A 14,163-nucleotide genomic window follows, 5' to 3' on the forward strand; every position below is an offset into this window, starting at 1 on the left:
TTTTGAGATTACGGGGAATACCTCTTTTAAGAGCTTGGTTGGTATTGGATCTAACACACATGTTGTGGCTTTTGATGTTTTGATAAGTTTTGTTAGCTCTTCATGACCTATGACAGCGAAGGATTGAAGTTGCACTTGAGGAAAATTATGAGACACTGTTTTCTGAGGTACTGTGACAGATGATTGCATAATTCCAATAATTTATTTCTGATTATTTCTATTCTGTCAGTAAAGAAATTCATGAAGTCATTACTCTTGTGCTGTGACGGAATATCTGGTTCTGTTGAGGCATAATTCCTAACCAATTAAGCCACAGTACTGAATAAACACCTAGGATTGTTGTGGTTATTTTCTATGAGATTGCTCAAATATGCTGACCTGGCAGCTTTTAGTGCCTGTCTGTAGCTACAGACACTATCCTTCCATGCACCACGAAATACCTCTAATTTTGTATTCTTCCACTTGCGCTCCATTTTCTGAGCTGCTCTCTTGAGAGCATGAGTGTGATCATTGTACCATGGTGCAGGGCTTTTTTATTTAATTTTCTTTAATCGAAGGGGGGTGACATTATCAAGAGTGCTAGAGATGACTGTATTTATATTTTCTGTTGTTTCATCAAGTTCTTCTAGGCTTTGGGATTTACTGAGTGTATGAGATTATTAGTGAAGCTATCTTTAGTGGTCAAAAGATTAGTTCTACCTGAACGATAGCATGGTGTAGATTAAGTAACATTAGCTGATCGCAGCATACAAGAGACGAGGTAATGATCCAAGATGTCTGTTCTGCTGCAGAATTTCTATAGTATCAACATCAACTCCATATGACAGATAGGCTAGCAGGCTACAAAAACATGTGCAGCATGCCATCAGCAACAGGAACAGGAACAGAAAGTCCAGTGACCAGTGAATTAAAAATGTATTGTAACAAGTCTTGTAACAAGACTAAGAGTAGACTAAGTGACTTGATTTTAACTCAATGGTTATCCTCGCAAAAGTTTTGCATTCCCTCGCAATAAGTTTTGCGTTCCTTCACAGTAGTTTTGTGTTCCCTCACAATAAGTTTTGCATTCCCTTGCAATAAGTTTTGCGTTCCTTCACAGTAGTTTTGCGTTCCCTCACAATAAGTTTTGCATTCCCTCGCAATAGTTTTGCGTGTCCTCGCAATAGGTTTACATTCCCTCGCAATAGTTTTGCGTTCCCTCGCATTAAATGTATCATGGTTTTACTAGTAACCACATTTTAACCTTGATATTCGTAGTAAAATCATATTAATCATACAGAAAAATGTTATCTATGGTAATAAAAATCATAATTTTGTGGTTAAAATGTAAATTTGAGGTGTTTAAAAAGTATGAAAGAATGGGTTGACAGGAACATTGTGTTATGGATATATGTATATATGTGTTTATATAGATATATGTGTATATGTGTCATGTCAAAATTAAGCAGTTAAAGCAAACGCTAAATTTTGTTAAGTTTGATTCAAATAATATATTTGTTAGGGTGAAGTTAAATTTATACATTTTATATAGCCATTTTGCTCTTATTTTTTCTTTATATTTTCTTTTTTTTTTTATGAGTTGTGAATAGGACTGTAAATGAAAATATTTATAGAGAGAATATAAAACTAGAGAGGTAAAAAGGGTAGGCATAGGGTTGCAAAATTCCAGGAATTTTCAAAGTTGGAAACTTTCCATGGGAATTAACGTGAATATATGGGAATTAACGGGAATTAATGGAAATAAACTGGAAATTTGCAAAATTGCAAGTTAGCCTCTAACAGGGAACTTAAATGTAGTTGAACTATTTATATATCTGTGCATGGCATTGCATTAGTGTTTTTTACAAGCTTTTTTCTAATCTTATCCTACAGAACAATGCCACGTGTGCCATCTGATCTGTGGATACATTTCACCTCAGCCAATGTAGAAGGAAAGGCTGTGTACATTTGCAAATACTGTGCAAAGACCTATGTTAAGAATGCCACAAAGATGCAGCAGCATATAGCCAAGTGCCCAAAGTTTTTTCCAATATTTCCAAAATTCCCCAGCTTAAATTCCCATGGAAAGTTTCTGGAAGGTTTCCGGAAATTTACCAGAAATTTCCTGCCCCTTTGCAACCCTAGGTAGGCATAATAAGGTTTAGTTTCATTCCTTTTTGGACATTTAAAAACTGATGACGTTGGATGCATTGAACTGTCATGAATTGTATAAACGCCTAAATAAATAAATTAAAATGAAACATTACAGTATACTGCATTAAAACCATGCCCTTGAAGTGATTTCCGCCAAAAACTATGGTTACAATATACAATATTACTATAGTAAAACCATAGTTAAACTATGGTGTTTGTATAGTACAACCATACTAACCACAATATTATGTTTTTTATTACCATAGTTTTCATTTTTCTATATTATTACTATGGTTTTACTACGAATATCAAGATTAAAATATGGTTACTGCAGTAAAACCATGGTAAATTTATTGCGAGGGAATGCAAAACTATTGTGAGGGAACACAAAACTACTGCGAGAGAACGCAAAACGTATTGCGAGGTCACGCAAAACTATTTCAGAAAAACAATTCCCACCCTGTCTTCTTAGGGTCTCCATAGCCCCCTGACTGTGCATACATTCCATAATAAGAATTATTCAAACATTGGAGCAATTCAAGTTTCAAGTAGCACCTTTATGTTTTGTGTTTCCTAGTCAGCAGGGGGCAGTCTGCACAGTTCCAGCTCTACAGGCATATTTACAGAGAGCAGCCGGCACAAAATGAACTTCACACAGCAGGACTTGCTCTTTCATTCAAATAAAACTAGAGAGAGCACAAGTAAAATGTCAGCCATGTTTTTCAAAGATTGAAACTACGTTTAAATTGATACAACACAGCATTTATGGAGTGTGACACTGAAAATGAGATGCGAAATAGCCAAATTGAGACACTGAAATGCGTCTGTCTGGTGTATGTGTACATATAAAATACAACAAACAATATGTTAACTTCTAAAGCCACTTTTGCATTGTCTATTCAATGCTTAACATACAGTTTGGAAATTTGGAAAACATATACCAATTTTAGCAGGCAAAACTATCAACCTCCGATCTGTTGGAGCTGTCCTATAAATTGACCTGATTTTTTTTATTATTATTTCTGTTTTTTTAATTGAATGAATTAAATATGTTAACAAATGTTTTGTCTGTTGCGATTCCCATCCCAACTGTCAGACAGCTGAAGTTTCTCTCAAAGTCATTCTGACATTCATTTAAGAAGCACCTGATACTGAACCAGGGTTCTTAGTATAATGTTTAAAAAAATATTCTTCACACAAATATAGTGATATTTAAATATGCTGTATTAGTATCCAGTCTCTGTGTGGAAGCCTTACAATTGGTATCTACTGTACTTAAATTTGAATTATTAATACAACTTCCACATGCATCACATTTGAACCATTTAATCAAAGTTAGAAACTTTGCAGACCGTTTTGAGGAAATAAATAAGGCATGGTGAGGATTGATTCAGTGTCAGACTGGAACACACAATCTACTGACCTCTCAGGTTATAATGTGCCCAGTCAAGGTGGAAGTCATTACATCAGAATCCACAAAGCTCTTAAAGAGGAAATTACTGTGCTGTCACTGCTGTTTGGCATGTATTTGGCATGTCTGTGCTTGAATGTGTAAAATATACACGTGTCAAATTATCGCCTGTCCACTGGATTTAGGACTCCATATGGTTACACTTTGACACAAAGGTGAAAGGTGACATATTTCAGCTTGGATCTCTTTGCTTTGTGCTCGTAAATCAGTTTAAGTTCTCCCTTGTGAAGGAGTTTTTTGACCTTTTTGTTGGGTGGGTGTAGTTGCACTGACTGTGGTCAATTAAAGGGTCTCCTTTGACAAGGGGAGTTTTCAAATTCATACGCGAATATTGAAATTTTGATTGCAGATGTATAGATATAAATGTGCAATTAAAAATAAACATGCATGTTATAATGTGTATTTACAGGTTAGCATGTTTATTTTGTTTTCACTGACAATTTTGCTTCTCAATTTACTCCATGTGCTACTGTTACTCAAAAGCATAAGTGAAGCAAACAAAGTTTTTTTTTTTTTTTTTTTCAAGCTGAAAAACCACATTTAATTACTTCTTGTGGTCTGAAGTGATTCCATTCTCAGCAACTTTTTGCAAATGTTTTGTTGCTATTAATGCTGCTGTGAATTATAGAACACTGCAGTTTGTTTAGTAGTAGATTACTTGTAGGTTAAAAGGGTCATGTAATGAGGAATCACATTTTCCTTGATGTTTTGACATATAAGGGGTACTATAAATATATTGTGCTATAAAAATATACTGTAAGTTTTAGATTCCAAAAATTCCTCTCCAGCCCAAAAAAGAGCATTTATTGTTTCCACCCTGTAAAAATGACTCGTTTTGAAATCGCCCCCCTTGTGCCACAGAAGATAGGAGTCATTTGAATAGCCCTGCTCCACAACACACGTAATCGTCGCATTGAATTTAGAGAGAGATCGAGAGAGAGAGAGAGAGAGAGAGAGAGAGAGAGAGTGTATGAGGGAAGCCAACACTGGAAGTTGCACAATTATTACTACAGCCTGCTGCTTTCAATCAAAGAAAATATTAAGATGTGTAGTAATGGACCCAGACGTTATTGTGTTTCTGGTTGTGGACAAACTGTATCCCTGCATAACCTTCTAAAGGATTCCAATGTTAGGAAGGAGTGACTTATTCAAAGAAAGCGTCAATGTAACTGGGATTATAACTTTTTTTTTTTTTTGTTTTTTTTTTGACACATTTTCTCTATGGATTCTTTTGAGAAATATGATTCAGGCTTTGCAAAGAAACTTGTATTGAAAGATGGAGCAGTGCCAATAATATTGGACATGACAGAAATGCCAGTGAGTAACGAATGTAATTCTGTTTAATTTGGTTTGTTAGTTTGATATGTAAGGATTTTTTTTATTGCATAATAACCCATGATCAGAACTCCAACACGGAGCAGATTTTACATATTACATGGTTACTCACCAAAGAAATACATAATTCCTCACGAAGTATCGATTTGAGATTAAATGATCTATAATGTTAGAAGAACATGGAGCGTAACGAAAGACAGTGGTGAAGTATATGCTAGGAAGGCTGCCAGCTGTATTAACTGTCTGGTGTTAGCAAGGATGTCCTGTATTTTGACCAAAATTAAAGTGTCAGGACACCCTTTGTCCTATAATTAAGTGGCTATTCAATCAAGGGAGATACCCTCTCCGGGGTTGAAAGGGGAATCCATTGCACAAGAGAATCCCCACCTGGAGAATATCTGGTATTTGTCTACATGGGAAGTGTAAAAATGCAGAAAAGAGACAGGGGAAAACTGCGAGCCCACTATCTATTAAAATTTGCTTTAGAGCTTAATACAGATTTATTAACCCTTCACATTCACGGCTTGTGTTAGTCTGGACTATTTACACTGTTGTCGGCTTTACATTAGGGATGTCAATTTTCAGACATTTTCAAAATTGAAAGTCATGGAAAATAACGATCAATTAATCGATTAATCGTAAACATTAATATCGCAAAACGCATGTGGAGGACTCCAAATAATATGTGCATGTAGCCTACTGTTTAAATGCAATTTAAATTAATTCACTTAAGAAATGCAAATATTGGCATTTTCCTCTTAAAATAATCTTAGTTCAGTGTATTGAAACACGTTTAGGCTATGTTTAGTTTTAATTACCGTTAATGAAATACTGTTCTTAAGATAGATCATTTGTATACAGATTTGAGTTCATTAAATCTTCACATTGTGGATCATGGAATATTTCGGATCATTGGACTTATTTTTTTATTAGAAAATAAGTCAAATCATAACAAGCTGTGTAAACACAGTACATTTACATACCGCTTCTCTGGTGAAATTGTGATGTCAGCTGAATGTACCTTCGTGCTTTCCCGGCGATCACTGACGTAATTGTAGGTTGGGATGAAACAAGGAGATCAACAGTGCTTGTTGTCATGTGGTACTTTAACACACTATCACAATGTGTGCAGAAAACATTAATGTTCATTTATAGAGAAACGCCCCAACATTATTTACATTGAGCCCGCTTCATCTGTCTGATCTGTGCGTCTTCTTCTGTGAACCGGATAATGACATGCATCCCGCAAGCACCTTCTAACCGCAGGCGAATGCTGTCATGATTACTGCACATTCGTCCTGAAATTAATTAATCGATGATTGATAAGCTTAATCGATCAAATTATTAACAACAATTAGTCGATTTCCGATTAATCATTAACATCCTTACTTTACATAGCATTATTTTATCATCAACTCTTGTATGCCTGAAAATATATGTATTGGGAAGCAACAGTGTAACAGCTTTGTTCAGTTTTCAGTTATTCAGTTGAACAACTGTTGTAATTTGATTGTGTGCTTTACAAATTGGGACATATAGCTATCAGTGACTACGGTTACATGGACGCCAGAAAGAGGCTTATTGCGAGAAAGTGTGTTATTGTGAGAAAACAGCTTTCCTATTTATATGCACTGTATAAACGGAGTACTCTTTACTCCCGTATAAATGCAGCTCATTCAGTAAGCAGCTTTCTCCACAGCAACCTAATTTTCCAACGACGCTTGTGTAAATAACACACATGGCATTCGAGGAAGACTTCACTTTTTAATCTCTGTTGATTCACTTTATTTCCAGATATTCCAGAGTTATTGCTGTGTTTGTTTCCTTAACTTACTATTGCGACCTGCAGCTGAATTGCGATGCAGTACTGGGGGTTTCCCTCTTACATTAAACTCCGGGATTCCCCCAATGTACAAGCACATATATGCAGACATTAGGAACAGTCAATATTTTACATTTGTGTGTATAAATGGGTATAGTTTATAGTATATGTGATTTTCCCACTGTACTACCAGAAAAGTTGAATTCTTTCCACTGTGTTGACATGTTGTTGGGCTCCATACTATGACGTTTGTTATCCCGGTCTGTTCCACACACATGTACTCTTCAAACACCCATCAGAATGCTTCTTATGTGTTTGCATGAGCACATTAAGCCGAGTTCTACTGGGTGTGTTAAACGTCCTACTGGGTGTGTTAAATCAGCGTTCTTGTTTACATGATGTTTCAGAATGCCGCTTTCTGCTCAAACCCGTACATGCAAACGTGGTCAGTGATTGACTGGAGTGAGTGCTTTTTGTAGATTTTGCAAATCAATGTTTTCATTCTTTCATTTTTGGAGAATACATTTCCACATGTGTAATGGCAGGACAAAGTTCGCTCTGCAAAAATGTTAGCCAGTCAGAATAGTGGGCATGTCTTAAAGCTGTACTATGCGTTAAATGGAGCATTTCAGACAGAGGGCTAACCACAGGGAAGAAAAAGTTCATGTAATACTACATTATGACTGTTTTTAGTGGAAGAAATCTTTACTAAAATAAAAAGGAATAAAACCTCAAGGAATAAAATCAAATAAAAAGGTAATGCTTTAGATTACAGCCCGCAATTTACAGTGTAAGTACACCGAATTTACAGCGTACCTTTTTTGTATTAGTAGTGAAACTACACAGTTCCCTATCTGTCACTCACTCGACATTGTGTCATGTAGATTTCGTAAAAAAGCAAGCCACCCCAGCGGCTCCCCACACCGGTCCTTCTACCTATGGGTTTGAGGCCATGTGTGTTAGCACTGAGGGCAATTTGGGGACATCAATTGGACCACCTCCGCCGGGTATCCCCCCACGGACCTCCCATTCCCCAGCACACTCGCTTGCCCTGATCGGGCTCTCGCACGAGACTGGCGGCTCGTCTCAGCGCGAGTTCGACTTCTTGTTCGGAGCTCCGGAAGACAATGAGTTAACGAGCGCAGCATCGGAGAGCGGGCTTGTACAGTCTGACGCAGAGGCTTCGGCTCGGCTTCCTCCTTCGGGAATGGTCACCCAGCCTCACGCCGACGTGGAAATGACGGACGTGCTTTCCCGGGCAGCCATGAGTGTCGGGCTAGAGTGGAACCCTCCACTCTCCCCTGAACCCTCGTGGCTCGACGATCAGTTCCTGGGCATGGGGCGCCGCCCACGGCCACGCCCCACCCCCGTTCCTTTCTTCCCGGAAGTGCATGAGGAGCTGACAAGATCGTGGGAGGCACCTTTTACTGCCCAGTCCCGGTCTTTCAGCTCCCCCGCTCTTGCTACCCTCAATTTCGGAGTGGCCAGGGGGTATTCGGTGATCCCCCGGGTGGACAAGGCACTCGCGGTGCACTTGTGTCCGCAGAGCGCCACCACCTAGCATGGGTGCCCGAGACTCCCATCCAAGGCTTGTAGGTTTACGTCGTCCCTGATGGCTGGAGCCTACGGTGCCGCTCGACAAGCTGCCTCTGCCCTGCACGTCATGGCTCTCCTGCAAATACACCAAACCAAGGCGCTAAAAGAACTGCACGAGGGTAGTTCTGACCCAGGACTGATGCAGGAACTGCGCTCGGCGACCGACCTTGCTCTCCGGGCGACGAAGGTCACGGCGCGGTCTCTCGGGCAGGCAATGTCCACCCTGGTGGTCCAGGAGTGCCACCTTTGGCTCAACTTTTCCCAGCAGTTCTCAGCGGTGAAGAAGCAGACAGAGGTTTTACAACATATCCTGACCCAGCGTGGCTTAAGACCCCGCACCCTGTCTGCTCATCACCAAGGGCATCTTCCTGCAGCAACAACACCGGCTCTGCCGCAGCCCGCCTCCCGTGGCCTGGCTCCGGTGTGGAGCCTTCCGCAGAAAGCAGACACCACCCGTCTTGCAGCCAGCCGCTAAGAACCGAGGAAGGCTTTGAAGCGCCCCGAGATGAGCGACCCAGGGGCGAGAAGAACCACTTCTCTGGGGCTGGTTTACAGACCACTCCATCCACTGGTGGAGGGCCGGGAGGAGAATCTTTTGTCGCCGCATGCCCAGGAGGCTGCGGTACCCAAAAGCCTGACAAAAGAATGGTTCCCTTGTCTCCTGGGTCACATATCCGGTGCGCACGGCCGTCGTCATGACCACCGTCCACCGTCCCATTTTGGCAGGTATGGCGCTCCAGTGGCGGACCTCCCACCCCTGTGTTCCCAGCTGTGGCACAAACACGCCCACATGGGATTGGTTCCAGTGCACTACGGGGACAAAATTCCTCCTCCCCCCTCCTCGACCAATCTTATGGTGGGCGGTAGGAGCCAGGTAAGTGCTTCAATGTACCTGGACTCAGCACGACCACGGGGCTCGAGTCCCCTCGACGTGGCACCTCGAGATGCGCCCCGCCGCGAGGCCCCACCCACATCCGACGTGATCATTCCCTTGGTCCCCCTCGCCTAGAGTTTGGGCGCATGGCTCGCACTATCCAAACCGTCGCGATGTCTGACCCGGACCGTACGAATCGGCTACGTGATTCAGTTTGCCAGGTGCCCGCCCAGGTTCAGCGGCATCCGCTTCACCTCAGTGAAGGGCGAGAATGCCCCTACCTTGCATGCGGAGATCGCTACCCTTCTGCGCAAGGTAGACCTGTTTGCTTCCCGGGAATCCTCCCACTATCCGCTCTGATACGCCCTGACCGAGGCAGCCCTCGGTATAGATGCGCTGGCACACAGCTGGCCCCCTGGACTATGCAAATACACGTTTCCCCCAGTGAGTCTACTCGCACAGACCCTGTGCGAGGTCAGGGAGGACGTCGCTCCTTGTGGGCCCTCTGCTCCGGTCGCTATGCTTGTAGAAACTCCTCCCCCCTTGGGTAGGACCTACCATGCGACTCTCCACATGACATACTTCCGACAAGACTCGGTAAGACCATGTGATGTATTTCCACTTGAAGTACCCCCCTTTTTGGGCGGGGTGTGGTCTCCGCGGTGTCTTCCCCTTGGGAGTGACAATATCTCGTTTCCTCCATCAGGGAACGGAGGTTACGAAAGTAACCATGACGTACGTACTTGTAGGTATAAGGGAACAGTATGCAAAGTTTGGGGAATAAAGGGGTAATGACCTGGAAAATTACAAATAATTTATACTGTATTTTATAACTAAGGGGTAACTATTCTAATATTACATGGTATATGACCTTATACTATGCTAAACAACAATCTTACTTTGAGAGCAATTAAGCAAGAATATACACAGCGTACATTTTTGTAATAATAGTGTACCTACACATATAGGACACTGTAGGTATTTTTTAACTATGGGGTACATACTCTATTATTACAGGATACATGAGTTTTTTGTTTTCTTCACTACTGTCATCTGATGGAGTTTTGTTTCCTTGCCATTGTCGCATTTAGCTTGCTCATTGGGGGCTTAAATGACTATTAATATTCAGAAAATATTATCGAACTAACTGTATTGATTGACACTACTGGATGAGAACACAAAACTTGAACTGAATTGAGCTGAATAATTACATTACTGTCTTTAGCTGCTTTATAGCTGAAATTGAAGTATTTTTCATAATTTATGCATTTTGAAACATTACTGTTATGTTTCTGTTTATTAATGTGAAGCTGCTTTGAAATAATCTGTAGCCTATAGTATAAAGCGCTATATAAATAAATTTGATTTGACTTGACTTGACATGATGGAGATATTACGTGGTATATGACCTACTATGCTAAACAACAATCGTTTGGGAGCAATTTAGAAGAACATACACTGCATACCTTTTTGTAATAATATGTATTATATTATACATATAGGACTAGGTTTTTTTTTTAACTACAGGGTACATATTCTATTATTACAGGATACATGATGGAGGTCTTTGCTTACCAAATAACTTGTTCTGCTATTCTGTTTGAATGGCATTACAGTCCATCAAGGTGCAATGCAGTGGAAAACAAGCTTACCTCTTTCCAGCTATTCCCAGGAAATAAAATACAAATGTAACATGATACAACACAACGCTTGCATCTTACTGCATATATACAGCTGCCTATAATTGATATGTTGTTTTGATAGCAAAGTGCGTCTGACTTAGTTTGGTCTTCCATGTTTCAAGGCAAGTAAAACTAAATTAATTAATTTAATTTAATTACTGGCAAATATACCCCCTTGTTTCACGTAGTTACAGAGTAAGTACAACAACTGCAGGCTGTAATTTAAAGTGGTGCTTGTTACACCTTTATTCCCCAAACTTTGCATATTGTTCCATTATACCTACACATAAGTAATTTATAGGTACACTATTATTACAAAAAGGTACGCTGTAAATTTGGTGTACTTATGCTGTAAATTGCGGGTTATAATCTAAAGCATTACCATAAAAATCCATGACATGACCTCTTTAATGTATTGTTGCCATTTTTTTTTTCACTTTGCTAATGTCTAATGTATACTAGAGCTATTGCATGATACAGAGTCAAAGTAGATTTTAATTTATAAGCCACTGTCAGATTTGACAGCAGCCATCAAACCTCTGAACTGAATGTTCAATATCTGAAAGACAGTGACTGGAAAATTTATGGATTAGATTGGGCAGAAATACATACTGTCCAGTAAGGCTGAAACGATTAGTTGATGTTATAGATAACGTCGACAATAAAAAAATTGTCAACAAAAATTGTCATTGTCGAGCAGTCATTTGATATCATTTAACATAACATGAGATCATATGAAACTCTAATAATGGTGAGCGAGAGGAACACTGCGGCTCGCACCTGACTGAGAGGAAGAAAACAGCTCACAGCCCAATGCACTCTAAACTTTCCAAACAGCTTCTGGTGATGTAGATCGCAAAGTATAAGGGAATTATACAAAAATACAAAATAAGTAATTACAGAAGTACTCTCATTGTGTAATAAGCGGAGCTGAAGCTGCTGCTCCGCTGAAGCAAAACTTGCGTGTCAAGCATCTTTAAAGGAAACACCCTGGCGTTACATTTTTAATGCAGTTATATTTAATGCGTTATAGCTTTATTAAAGTTCAAATAATAAGAAAACAGGTCATGTAAATAACTTCAAACTCCGAAACTGGAATTTCTCTGTGCGGTCAAAACTGAGCAATCGGGGGAGAAGGGCTTTGGTAAGAGAGGTGACCAGGAACCCGATGGTCACTCTGGTTGAGCTCCAGAGATCATGTGTGGAGATGGGAAAAACTTGCAAAAGGACAACCATCACTGTAACACTCCACTGATCTGCACTTTATGGCACAGTGGCCAGACGGAAGCCTCTCCTCAGTTCAAGACACAAAAAAGCACCTAGAGGACTCTCAGACTGTGAGAAACAAGATTCTCTGGTCTGATGAAATAAAGATTTAACTGTCTGGCCTCAAATCCAAGCGTCATCTCTGGAGGAAACCATGCACCGCTCATCACCTGCGCAATACCATCCCAACGGTGAAGCGTGGTGGTGGTATCATCGTGCTGCGGTGGTGTTTTTCAGTGGCAGGGACTGGGGGACCGGTCAGGGTTGAAGAAAAGCTGAACGCAGCAAAATACAGAGATATCTTTAATGAAAACCTGGTCCAGAGCACTCAGGACATCAGACTGGGCCGAAGGTTCACCTTCCAACAGGACAATGACCCTGAGCCACGACAATGCAAGAGTGGCTTAGGGATAACTCTGTGAATGTCCTTGAGTGGCCCAGCCAGAGCCCGAACTTGAACCCAATCGAACATCTGTGGAGAGACCTAAAAATGGCTGTCCATCGACGGTCCCCATCCAACCTGATAGAACTTGTGAGGATCTGCAGTGAAGAATGGCAGAAAATCACCAAATCCAGGTGTGCAAAGCTTGTCGCATCATACCCCAAAAGACTTGAGGCTGTAATCGCTGCCAAAGGTGCTTCAACTAAGTACTGAGTTAATGGTCTGAATACTTATGTCAATGTGATATTTCAGTTTTTTATTTTTAATCAATCTGTAAAGTTATAAAAAAATCTGTTTTTTCTTTGACATTATGGTGTATGGAGTGTAGATTGATGTGAAATGTTTTTTTAAAGCATTTAAGCATAAGGCTGCAACATAACAAACTGTGAAAAAAAGTGGATACTTTATGAATGCACTGTATAGTATATACATATGTATACAATAATATAATTTATATATATATATATATATATATATATATATATATATATATATATATATATATATATATATATATATATGTGTGTGTGTGTGTGTGTGTGTGTGTGTGTGTGTGTGTGTGTAAGGTATAATCCATGGCTAGGGGTGCGTTAAATAATTTTAATGCACGATGTGGAGGCGAAGGTGGTTGCCTCCGCAGAGTGCATTCAGATTGTTTAACACACACCTAGCTGTGGATTATCCAGTTTATACCATTGTCACTTGCCAGCATTGATTAGTTACAGCTGTCATTGATTTTTACAGTGCAAATTTTGACTGGAAGAATAACAATAGTGCTTAACTTTATCTAGGTGTTGTTAGATCTAGAGTTCTGCCCATTCTAAATCATATCACAGTTTTTGGAGTACAAACACTATTTAAAAACTGTCAATTTAACTACTCAGTCAAGAAATAATAATACCCTCATAATGTAGAAGGGTTGACACTCAGAACGTGTAATATTTAATTCTTATTCGTTGTCATTTTCACATTATTGAGGAAAAAAACACAGCATTGCTGATGTGACAGTTGTAAAAGTAGCACTCACTGTACATGATGAGGAGAAAATCATACAAAATGCTCAAAACCTGTAGACTTTGACCTCTGAGACATCCATATGGTATCCATTAAGGCTGCATGACTGACTGAATTAAGAATGAAATTGTGATGTGACCTTACATGATTACAAAACAGCAAAAGGCTGCATGTATGAATTCAGTCTCCATCCATTCAGTCAGCAATGTGCGATCGCGTGGCACCCTCTAGCTTTTTTCTCTAGTGGCACATGTTGAGCAGTGCAGCAATTGTAGAGGATGTTTATCGTATTACAATTTAAATCATCTTGCCGGAGAGAAAGAAGCATTTAATGAGTCCCTGTTACCTTCTCTCCCCAACCATGCAAAACAGATGAATGTCAACCATATTCTCCTTACAAGCACTTTGAGTGAGTAATATGGGGCTGACAAACATTGTTGTCTTTTCTGTGTTTCCTGTAGCACTTCAAAGTTGATTTAAAGATGGCACTGCAAGACTTGATGATGTTGTTTTGTGATGTGATGGTTA

The 14,163-nt window shown here is 40.0% G+C and overlaps 1 protein-coding gene across 3 annotated transcripts in view; it reads left to right on the plus strand.

The window, feature by feature from the left end:
* The window catches only part of LOC127448055 (myosin light chain kinase, smooth muscle-like), a 157,581-nt gene that overhangs the window by 11,762 nt on the left and 131,656 nt on the right, over positions 1 to 14,163 (plus strand). The window contains exon 1 of one of the 3 annotated variants that reach the window (XM_051710314.1): positions 4,848 to 4,921. The exons of the other annotated variants lie outside the window; for them this stretch is intronic. The gene's annotated coding sequence lies outside the window, so the exon portion shown is untranslated. Of the gene's footprint in view, positions 1 to 4,847; positions 4,922 to 14,163 lie in introns of those variants that run through there. 3 annotated transcript variants of the gene reach the window in all.

The sequence above is a fragment of the Myxocyprinus asiaticus genome, chromosome 11, assembly GCF_019703515.2.
Source record: "Myxocyprinus asiaticus isolate MX2 ecotype Aquarium Trade chromosome 11, UBuf_Myxa_2, whole genome shotgun sequence".
Taxonomy (NCBI): Eukaryota; Metazoa; Chordata; class Actinopteri; order Cypriniformes; family Catostomidae; genus Myxocyprinus; species Myxocyprinus asiaticus.